Source organism: Camelus dromedarius, chromosome 8, assembly GCF_036321535.1.
Source record: "Camelus dromedarius isolate mCamDro1 chromosome 8, mCamDro1.pat, whole genome shotgun sequence".
Classification (NCBI taxonomy): Eukaryota; Metazoa; Chordata; class Mammalia; order Artiodactyla; family Camelidae; genus Camelus; species Camelus dromedarius.
The window spans coordinates 48,999,810-49,008,143 of record NC_087443.1 but is presented as its reverse complement, the minus strand read 5'-3'; the positions used below and the strand labels follow the sequence as shown (position 1 = coordinate 49,008,143).

At 35.5% G+C, this 8,334-nt stretch overlaps 1 pseudogene; it reads right to left on the bottom strand.

Annotated features, from left to right (window-relative positions):
• Window positions 1-1,967: 1,967 nt before the first annotated feature.
• Window positions 1,968-2,066, bottom strand: LOC116156102 (U6 spliceosomal RNA; annotated as a pseudogene).
• Between the last annotated feature and the right edge of the window lie 6,268 nt (window positions 2,067-8,334).

Below are 8,334 nucleotides of genomic sequence, written 5' to 3'. Positions count from 1 at the left end.
TGTAATCAATATAAAAATGATTGATGAGATATTTTACATTCTATATTTCACACTAAGTCTTCAAAATCTGGTGTGTAATTTATGCTTACAGCAAATCTCAATTTGGACTAGTCACATTCCAAATGCTCAGTAGCCACATGTGGTGAGTAGCTACAGGATTTGAACAGCACAGAGCTGAAAGTTACTTATGGTGAGGCAAACCTGGCCTCTTGAATATTCCATTCATAAATTCTGATTGCATGCCATGGAGTAAGAGAATACAACTCACCCTTTTCAGGGATCTTAGCCTTTTCAGTATTACAGATATAGAAAGAATATTGGTCTAGAATTGAACTAACTTGCCCAAGGTCTTCCACTGAGTTGGTGGTAAAGCCAGGATGCGCACTAAGACGTTCTAACTCCCGGGGCTATGCTCTTCCCAAAACACCAAGCTACTTTCTCTCACAGGGCAGACTTCAAATATTTTACAACATTTGAAAATACTCTTGGGCTTCTGTTCTCAAAGAAAATTCTTTTAGTTGTCCTTCATATGTGCTTCTCAGACCTGTCTTTTGCCTAACATGATATTTTGCATGTGGCAGGTGCTCTATAAATTGTTTTTAATCAAATGAGATTTGTGCATTGTACAAGCAGCACCTATACAAATTATTATTCAACTGCCTTTATGTCGTTATTCAAACATTTTCACATGTTCACCACATAAAGCATTGTGTCAGAGATCATAAAGGAAAAATGAAATTTCAGATGAACTATCTAACCCTCATGACATCTGGTTATCACTGTATTATTTTTTAATGTTCTTAAGTTACCTGCTACAGAATATAGTATAATCTTTTTCTGGGAATCAATATTAAACATACTGACCTTCATTACTCTGAATACATCCCTCTGGAAAGTTAAGGCAATCTTTTCTCTTTTCTGTGTATCTGAACTCTCTCCCATTTTCCCTAATTTATCATAGATTACTGCTAGTGATTCTGAAACCTCATTTTCAAGTTCCTTCAGTAGTCTGAAAATTAATTTGTTTGGATCTTTCAGGTAAATATTCTCTTCCTTGCCTCTTCTCATTCAAAGCTCTTGCATCAGTGATCCTCAAAGTGTGGCCTGCAGCCCCTGCGGAATATTGAGACCCTTTGAGAAAACAACTAACAGCATTTGTTGTCAGTAATAAAATTCAAGCTTTGGGGTAAAAAAAAAATTTTTTTTAAATCTATATCTGCCACCAGGAACTTGACAGTTTCCCAATATTTAAAGACTTTTTTGATAAGCCCAGAGTGATATAACAAATGTGATTTTTTTTCTTACATTGTGTAAGGAAATGTGTCAACATTTGGAAGACCTACACAACTCAGTGAACCAATATTTTCCCAATAACCCATGAACGATGTTACAGAATCGTGCATGGGTAAAAGATCCATTCAAAGAACAAGATAAACCAATGTGTTTGCATTAAACAGAGTACAAAAAGTTCACTGAGGGTTTCCAATTCCACATTGCAACTTGATGGGTTTGGTAGTATCAAATAAAAATATCTACACTCATCTGAAAAGGCTGTTAACATACTTCTCCCTTTTCTAACTATATATGTATGTGAGGCCATATTTTCTTCATATATTACAACCAAAACAACATATCACAATGGATTCAATGCAGAAGTATGTATGAAAATCCAACTGTTTTCTATTAAGACAAGTAATAAAGAGATTTGAAAAAAAAAAAAAACGCTTTTTAAAAAAAGCCACCCTTATCACTAAATTTTTGTTTTGGAATGCATAGTCATCTTCATTAAAAATGTTATCTATGTTAACATGTAATGAGTTTATCGTTATTTTTGAAATTAATAAGTATATGTCAGATAATAATGTGTCAGTTTTAATTTCTTTTTTCTAACTATAAAATTTCTTTCTTTTTTTTTTTTTGTATTGACGTATAATTAACCTACAACACTATGTTAGTTTCATGACGTGTTTCAGCTGGAACACGTCATGAATTTGCATGTCACCCTTGTGCAGGGGCCATGCTCTGTGCCATTTCAATTTTAATATTTGTGCTGCCGAAGCTAGTCCTCAGTTTTAGTTTTTAATGTGGTAAATATCAATAGGTTTAATCACACAAACAAAAGCATTTTGAGGTCCTCAATAAATTTTAAGAGTGTAAATGAATCCTGAGATGAAGAAACTTGAAAAGTGCTCCTTATACCACTGTCTGACCCATTCCAGTTTGAAGACTATGCTCTCTTAAAGAAAATTAAAGGTTTTAAGTTTTTATGGAAAGTAACATATACAGCATGGTAGTTAATGGCCCAGGCTTGGCAATCAGATTGACCTGGATTTAAGTCCTAGCCCTACCACTTACTAGTTTTGCTATGTTCAAGTTATTGAATCTTTCTGTACCTCAATTCCTCATCTATCAGATGGATATAATCGTACTTCCTACCTTATGAGAATTAAATAGCAAAGCTTGTTGCACTCTTAAATCCAGAATAACCATCACCATTACAAAAATTAGTACTACATTTTGAGAGTAATATGGTGCTAATGTAGCAATGGGAGGTATTGTAAAGCCTTGAAATTCTCTTCCTTCATCAGGAAGTCATTTTTCCAAATGAACTGCAACACTAGTTCAGTTCCTCTCCAAGCCAACCTAGAAATCCATTACGATTTCTGGGTACTATAAACCTTAATCATCGAATATTTTTCTGTTGTAAAGCTGAAAAGCATGTATTGTGCTTACACGATGGGTCAATTTTCTTACATCTCTGTAATAACATCCATATTTGGGAAAAGGCCCAATTGCAAAGGCTGACTCAAAGAGTTAACATAAGCAGGTGAGCAAAGTGATTACCAAGCACTGACTCAGGATGAGCTTAGCTCTCCCATCACTAGACTGCTTTTACTGCAAGTACACAACTTACTAGACCCACTCAGAGAACTTTTCTTTGTCAATGCCACTTTGGACATTGTAAGTCACAAAGCATTTGAAACCTGTTAATTTTTACATATTAACCCTGTATAAAACACTGTGGTAGAATATTCACATAATCATCATGGTTGGACCTATGATAATGCTAATTCTTTGTTCAATATAATTGACAACAGCAGGAACGTCTTCATATATATCTGAGGGAGCCAAATGAATGTATTTGCATTAATATCTTATTAAGGAACCTATAGCTAATTATAATCAAATACATTTTGTTTTTCAAACACTCATCCACTTTTAAGACTTTGAAGTCGTCATTAAAACTGGACATTTATTAATTTAAGTTTGCTGACTCCTATCATTTCCATTTTTTCTGTTGCCCATTTAGTGGTTTTCATTTTTAATATCAGTGTACTTTTTGCTATAAAATTTCCATGTGGTTATTTTTATAAATTCTGTTTCTCTGCTGAGAACTTTTATGTTTCCATTCAATTCAAGGGTGTTTATGTTTATCTAATGGAGCATAATTATAATAGTGGCTTTTACATCTGACAATTCCAACATCTTGGTTATCTCAAGGTTGGAGCCTTGATTTTTTTTTTCCATAGTAATTGGTCACATTTTCCTGGTTCTTCCTAGCTAAGTAATTTTGGAGACTGAGTTATATTAACTCTGAGTCTTGTTGGACTTTTCCAGAAAATATTTTGTTTGTTAAGCAATCAACCCAGTTAGGCTCACACTGTAAATTCTGTCTCACCTTCTGTGAGTGGTGGTTCTGACCTGAGTTTCATTTTCGAAGACTTTGCTATGGTGCCTTGGGTCCATCCCATGCATGCCAGCTCAGGACTGAGCCCAGGACATGTGGAAGTTTATACATAGAATTAGAGGATCCCCTTTTCCAGCTCTCAGGATTTTCGTCAGCATCTCTTCAAGATTTTCCCACTCTCCCCAACCCCATGCTCTCTGGCCCAAATGAGATTCTTTTTTCTGTTTCTTCTTGCCAGAAAGCTAGACTTGTCTGAGTTTTAGCTACTCATACCTCCAACGCTATGCAGCTCTGCAAGAGGGGCCCACCGTTAAGGCAAAGCTGTAAGAGAAAAGAGGAAAAAGTGGGAAACATCCTCATATACGTTGCTTTTCCAAGCTTCGACTCTCCTTTACAATCTGCCTGCCTCTGTTTACTTTTCAGAGTTCTTAGGTATGTGTTTTTTTTACATTTGCTCCAGAGGTTTTTAGTTTGACGTCATTAATAGGAAAGATGGACTTGAGTGGGTTGAGTCCACCTTGGCTGGAGCCAGACGTTCCCCTGACTACTTCTCTCAAATGTCACCTTCCACCACTCTACCCTGTCACTTAGTCCAATCCGCCGTCCTTCTTACAGTTTCCTAAATGGCCAAGTTCGTTTCTACAACAAGCCATTGCACTTGCTCTTCCCTCTATGGGAAGTCTGTTTCCTCACTCCAAAACAGCCCGTTCTGACGTCTACACTACTGTAATTCCAAATGGACACAGAAGGCCTGCAACACATATTTGCTGGATGGCCAGTTGGCCTGCTTAACTGACAACCATTTACTTTGAACTGTCTGGGTATTCCAGTCCAAGCAAAAATAAGGTGCGAGTTTATTTAGTCGATTTAATACTAAACTAGCAAATACAAGGGCTCTCATTCTGAGTCTTGATTTAAAAAAAAAATGCATGCCAACATCTTACCATCTTACCTGTAAAGAACTTTGCAAGAGAGTTGTTTTCTCTTCTATGGCTCAAACAATTGTGAAAGACTTCTCTTAGCTATTCATTCTGCAGGACTTAGAGCTTGTACTGAAGCCTGCTTTTCTTCCGTCAGTAATAAAGAGTATCCGCTCGACTCCATTACCCACTGGTTGTTTAGGCTTTTGGGTTTTCATTCGCTTTGTAAATTTGACTGTTTAACAGGTAGCAGACTGCCATGTTCAAACCCAGTTCCACTTAACAGTTGTCAGACTTAGGAAATTTAAATACTCTGACCTTCAGTTTTTGTGCATAGAATGAGATAAGATTACCTACCTTGAAGAGTGGGGAAAGCATGTGAAACACCTCCCACAGCATCTGGCACATACTTCAGGCTCAAGAGAATGATGCTTCTTATTTTCCTGTCCCTCTACCAGCCCTCCAGTGCTAAGAATTAGTTTGCGCTCCCCCTTGCTTCTTTTCTTTCTGCTTCCCTTCTTCTCTTTCTTCAGCTTCCTCTCTCTCTCTGTGCTCTTTTATTTTGGTCTCTAGTTAGCTGACTTATCACAGAATTTCCATTAATTTTAAATATATGTCTTCAGGTTTTCTGAGGTAGAACTGTGTTTAACTTCCTTGAGAAATACTCGAGTTGGTTCAGGCTTTCAAGTACCTCCTCGCCAAGAATTTACTCCAGTAAATCATGTTCAGAGTGATATTTTTGTTTTAACACCATTGGATCTTTTATAGAAACAATGGCTTTGGTCTTCTCCAAGAACAGCTAAATACATTAAATGATGTCTGCTGAGTCTGGCAAAGGGAAATTTTACCTTATACGTACTCTTTTACCAAAGACTAAAACTTATTTTCCCTTTTGAACATTCATTTAATACATGGTACCAATAATCATAACAAGCCCATGCGTTAAGCATGTGAATTGTAATGGCTGTATACAGTAAACGCAGTATTAGCTAATCAATTACTTAAAGAACACGTATAGTTCCCTTGTTGAGGATAACCATGTAAAGTGCTGGGCTTTCCTGCCAAAGATATCTTCATGGAAGTATCAAATAAAACTAAGAAGTTGCTGATTTTCACATCCTCTTGTGAAATTTAAATACATTTCTCTTCCTTATAGATAATAAGGATTAGAAAACTAGGAAATCTCTAATTTCAAAAACATGGTTATAACGGAAAAGGGAAGCATAAACATAGATGCTTAGAGAATATTTTTACAGATTATATTTTTGGTGAGTTTCACAATATCTAAAGGTCACATTTACCTGTGAATATGTTAAATAGAAAAATGCAACTACATTTACCCCAGGTCTCAGGTATTCCAAGAAGAGTAAATACTACAGTAAAAACATGGCTTCTTTCCTTGAAAATTAGGAGGCTTATTTATCAATGTTTGAAGGAGCAATTCACAACACTATTGGAATACATGGAACTTCCACATTCCAATGAAGTAGGCTCAGGAGATGTTCCCACTAAGTGAAGTTTAACCCTTAGGCCAAGACCGAAGGATATATGCAATATATTTTTTAATTTATGTGACAGTTAATCTCACTTTGGGGAAACCCATTCAGCTACCTTAAATTCTTTCTAAAGCAAAGTAAAATGCATCCCCCCCAAAAAGCTTTAGATGTAGAATAAAAACAAAATGCAAAATTGCCAAGGAAGTGTCTTTAAAAACACTTAAAATCCTATTTTAAAATGAAGCATTAAAAGAAAAAAGGCTAATAGTTAATGTTTTCTTTCAAAATTTCATGTGCAATTACACATACCTGCCCTGATGGGAGGAAGAAGCTGGTAACTAGCAAATACCAGTTAAAAATGTGCTGATAAATAGTTGCAAATTTCTACTGTATCAATTTTTTCCCTTGATCACAAAGTTAAACTACTTGGATCTTGAAATGGGGTAGGAGGAGAGGTGGGGGTTCCCTTTTTGTGAAAAAATATTTCTTTCACTATTTAGATATTTATATGTTTCCAGAGGTTTTTGCTTATAACTTAATATACAGCACTAGGCCATAAATTTCACCTTTTGTTTCTCAAGTAACTCAAAATTTACAACTTGTTTCCCATCAATAAATCATAAGTGACATTTCCTTTCAGCTTTCCAGAAATGTTTAAAGCCATAACAGAACTTTAACTTCTACTGAAAAGTGGTATCAAGTATTTCCAAAACACACATATTAAGAGCTTAAGAAAAATTTTAAAATGAGCTCAACTCTGAGAATAAAGAGAAACAGATTGTTTACACAGATTTTGCCAAACCAATTTAGAAAACAAAGTAACTTGGAGCATTATGACTATTTGGGATGGTATTGTTAAAAATATTCTCCATAGACACACCAATAATCATCTTAAAAACTCAGGAATTAATAAGAGTTGTAAAAGGTGAGAAACTTTATAGAGGATAATCATCCTTTATGGAGGATTTCATCTTGCTAATTGAAAGGATGAAAAAATTCTAACTACTGTTTCAAGGGTCTGTTCATCAATTCTTACATTCCCAGTGAGGCCTATTCTAGACTTAACCTATTTGACACTGCAGTCTCTTTACTCTGCATACCTGGTCTTCCTTACCGTGTTCCATTTTCCCCCCATAGCACTTATGACCTTATCTGTGGTATGTTTATTGTTCATCATCTATTACCCCTTGCTAAAATGTAAGATCCATGAAGACAGGAATGTGCTGTTCATCCATTTGTATCCCAAGCATCTAGAACAGTGCCTGACATAAATCAGGGGCTCAGTAACTACTGAGTGATCTGCAATTTAGTTTCTTTACTGCACCATGTTGTTTAGAGATGCCACTTTTCATTCTGCTTCATTCTTAGCTCTCTTTTTCTTGCTCAAGAAAGCTTTCCCTGATCCTTCCAAAGCATTAGTCAGATAATTATGCTATGGTAACAAATTGCCCCCAAATCTCAGTGTAAATGAATGTTTCTTGCTCATGCTAATTTCTAATACACTCAATGTGGGGGAAGGAAGAATATGAGGAAGTTCTGCTCCATATGGTCACTCAAGCCCCTGGGTGGACAGAGCTGCGCCTTCTAGAACATGTCATGTTCTTGGTCACTGTTCAAAGAGAAACTAAAAGATTGTACAAGGGATTTTATTTTCAGTGCCTTTCCTCTGAAGTGTCACATAACTTTCACTGCTATTTTGTTGGAATAAACTAGTTACAATGGTCCCATCTAACCTTAAGGGGGTAGAAATTTAGAGGAGCATATGGAATGTTTGGCAATCATTACAGTATCACATATTATAATTATTTTAATAAAGTCTATTTCCTCTAGAATTGAAACACCTCAAAGGCAAGAAAGGGTGTCTGTTTTGATCTCTAATGTATTCCAAACATCTGTTATACATAGCAGGGGCTTGATAAACATTCATTGAATAAAAAGTTTAAAACCAAATACTGAAAATAATTAATCTTTTTAATTTTTTAAAGAAAAAATACTCTCCATAGGAAAGCATTTCTTTTTTACGTCCATCAGTAGCCAAATGGAATTTGATATAAACATTTCAAATATACCAACTTTGGTTAAATGCACAACTTAGAAAATAACTCATTAATGCGCACATCAAGATGCTACCAATAAATTCATTAATATCCAAGATTCATTACTATATGTCAAAAGTCATCCAGGGTTAACCTTATTTTCATTACAGTGAACTGTAAAATTCCAGTGAGCA